At 29.0% G+C, this 3,504-nt stretch overlaps 1 long non-coding RNA gene across 1 annotated transcript; it reads left to right on the forward strand.

The window, feature by feature from the left end:
• Positions 1–738: 738 nt before the first annotated feature.
• On the forward strand, positions 739–2,531 carry LOC134707871 (uncharacterized). The gene is made up of 2 exons (XR_010105780.1): positions 739–1,808; positions 2,364–2,531. It is a non-coding gene; the product is annotated as an uncharacterized LOC134707871 (long non-coding RNA).
• Positions 2,532–3,504: the final 973 nt, after the last annotated feature.

A 3,504-nucleotide genomic window follows, 5' to 3' on the forward strand; every position in this document is an offset into this window, starting at 1 on the left:
GGAAAGAAATTGAATTGGATGATGATCTGTTTCATTTTACTTCACCATGGTGATTTTTCTTTGATATTGTTTATTGTAGATACTGAGTTATGTAAGTTACAGAAAGACACGGAGTTATGTAAAAAATCTGCGTTTGCAGAAGGAACTTACAAGAATTTGAAAGTGCAATTTGTTTCTTACTTTTTATTTTGCACATATTTTAATATGTCACCTTTGCCTACTTCTGTAAATACTCTTTGTTTATATGGAAATTTTTTGAGTAGGAGTTTTAAGAGTGTAGCTTCAATTCAAAATTATATTAGTGGTGTCAAGACTTTACATTTGTTATTAGGATTTGAGTTTCCAACGGAAGATTGGTTTTCCATAAAATTATTGTTTAGAGGGTTGTCTCGTCAAAATCATCATATGCCTCGCAGAGCTCTGCCTATTACTCCACAGATTCTTTTGAAAATGTGTGAATTTTTAGATATGTCTAATCCGTCAGATGTCACTATCTGGTGTTGTTTTTTGTTTGCCTTTTTTCTTATGGTTAGAAAGTCTAATTTAGTTCCAACTTCGGCAAAGAATTTTGATCCACACAAACAATTATGCAGAAATAACGTTATTGTTTTTAGTGATTATTTGTTGGTTAAAATGGAATGGTCAAAAACCATTCAATTTGGTAATAGGAAACTGGAGTTACCATTGGTTAAGATAAAAGGGTCTCCACTTTGTCCGTACAACGCATACAATCGTATGTGCACTCTTATACCAGCCGATGGTGAAAAACCCGCTTTTTTAATTCCACAATCTAAAGGATTTAAAATTTTATGTTATTCTTATTTTCAGAAAAGACTACGGGACATTTTAGAAAAGTGTGGTTTAAATTCTTCCAAATTTTCCTCTCATTCTTTTCGGAGAGGAGGGGCTACATGGGCTTTTCACAGTAAAGTTCCTTCCGAGTTGATACAATTTCACGGGGATTGGCGTAGTGATGCATATAAAGTTTATTTAGAATTTGATTTACATGACAAATTGTCTATTTCACGAGCTATGGCTGATGAGATTCTGAATTAATATTGTTTGTTTATCTTATCTTATTTTATTTTTTTGTAGACATTGTGTCAAAAAATAAGGTTTTGTTGCTGTCAGATTCTACTTGTAAATATGTAAATAACATTAACTGGCTGGAATGCAATGCTATATCTGGTGCTAATATATACACTCTTCATCAATTTGTAAAAGACAACAAATCACTTTTAAGAAAATACACACATTTGTTATTGCATGTAGGCACAAATGATGTTGGGAATGGTTTATCCAGTAAATTGATTATTCAATATTATAATAATTTAATTGATTTTATTTGCAATGTTTTTCCTTCTTTAAAGATAATAGTTTCAGCAATTTTGCCAAGACCTATAGATTTTGATGACACAAAACAAACTGTAATAGAATGTAATAAAGCTTTGGCTAAGCTTACTTTAAAGAGAAATATTTTATTTGTCAAAACTTATAAGCAATTTGTTCAGCAACCAGGATCTATTTATAAAAGTAAATGTTTTTGTAAAGATAGATTACACTTAAGTTATTTTGGTGTTTCAGTTTTAAGAAACTTTTTTATAGGTGTAGTTAATCATTTGTAATTATACAATGTTGTATTTAAATGTTTTTTTTTTTTCAAGATACTTTGTGGTTTTTAATTTTATTTTTCAGAAGATGATGGTCAAGAAAGCTGGGCTAGACCATTACTTCTACATCTGGTTTACCTGTGAACCTATATTAGTTTGCAGGATTCCAGAAGTAACTGTTGTTGTATGTATTATCAGGTATGTTTATATTATAATGTAATTTTTTCTTTAATACTGTACACTTTATAGTGGCCGTTGGTTTGGTGCATTTATATATTTTGGAAATTAATATTTATCAAGAATATGGACTTTAAATGAGAAATTTATTTATGACATATGTATGATTGTAAATTGTTATTTATGCCAAAATATGATTATCATTACTTATGTGTTGAGTTTTTGTTTTATTACATCGAAATGGGAGCAGAGGGAATTGGTAAATTTTTAATTAATTAAAAATACTTAATTCCATCTCGGATGCTTTCGACATTACTCGTTACCTTTCGACATTACTCGTTACCTGTTTGTACAAAAATTTATCGTTCGTAATTTATACGCATTTGATTGGTTAACAGAAATACCTGTTCACTTCAGGTAAATTTTCATAAATATTTCCTAGTCATTTCGAAAAGTTTACTGGTCAGTTCAACACGTTAAATTTACCCACCCTCCCGCCCATTTTATTTTTGTATTATTGGATATTTTTGTACATGTGTTATACCTTATTAAATAGAAGAAGTTAGTCTTTTTCAGATAATGCAGATTGATGAATTTGATGTCTGTTTGGGAAGTGACTGGTGCATTTATATATTTTGGAAATTAATATTTATCAAGAATATGGACTTTAAATGAGAAATTTATTTATGACATATGTATGATTGTAAATTGTTATTTATGCCAAAATATGATTATCATTACTTATGTGTTGAGTTTTTGTTTTATTACATCGAAATGGGAGCAGAGGGAATTTATTTTCTTTCTAAATTTGTTTCTCCAAATCTACACGCACTTGTAATTCATATTTCTTCTTATGCACTTGTTTTCTTAAATACAAGAAAAAAAAAACCATTTATTTCACATTATACAGCTGTTATAAGGGGGAATAGATTCTTCTCGATAAATTTGTGCGTCTATCCAGTTTTACTTAATTTTAGGAAGTAGAATATTAATTCGGCAATCAAAGATTACTATACAATTAAAATATTTTGTTCATCAACTCATTACATAACTTGAAAAATTAGTATTTGAAAACTGACAATATAGAGCATGGTAAATGCTGAATTTTCACTTCAAAAATAAGTTAAAAAAATATGATAGGTTAATATGTAAGGAGGTTACAATTTATAATAATGAAGACAATTTGGTTCTGAGAAGGTTTTTCTGGATTAGTTCAAAGGACGTTTCGTCCTATATTTTAATTTTAAAAACAGAAGTAGGTTCTTATAGGGTGTATACTTTCCTGTAAAAAATGGTTGCATTTGACTTACTTATATTACAATCTATCACTTCACATCTTAATTCTGACAAGGTGTTGTTTAAAATTAATTTCAAATACTGTATGGTTAGTTCTGGATAGGTACCGTCCTTTATATCATAAAGTAACTTAAAAAAGCACGATTCTTACAAGATCTTACAAGGTATAAAGTACTTTATATATAAGTTGTTTCTTATGACGTTCGCCAGAATTAAGACAGGCTCATAAAGAATGTATATGAAGTTATACTATTGTCTCAGTTAAAGGGAGAAGGTTTGGTATCATTAAAACGTTTAATACCGCTGCAAATATTTGCACACAGGAATTTAATGTACAGTAGTTGTCGTTTCTTTATGTAGTTTATACATGTTTCTCATTTCTGTTTTTTTTTTTTTTTATAGATTAGACTGTTGGTTTTTC

The sequence above is a fragment of the Mytilus trossulus genome, chromosome 2 (genome assembly GCF_036588685.1).
Source record: "Mytilus trossulus isolate FHL-02 chromosome 2, PNRI_Mtr1.1.1.hap1, whole genome shotgun sequence".
Taxonomy (NCBI): domain Eukaryota; kingdom Metazoa; phylum Mollusca; class Bivalvia; order Mytilida; family Mytilidae; genus Mytilus; species Mytilus trossulus.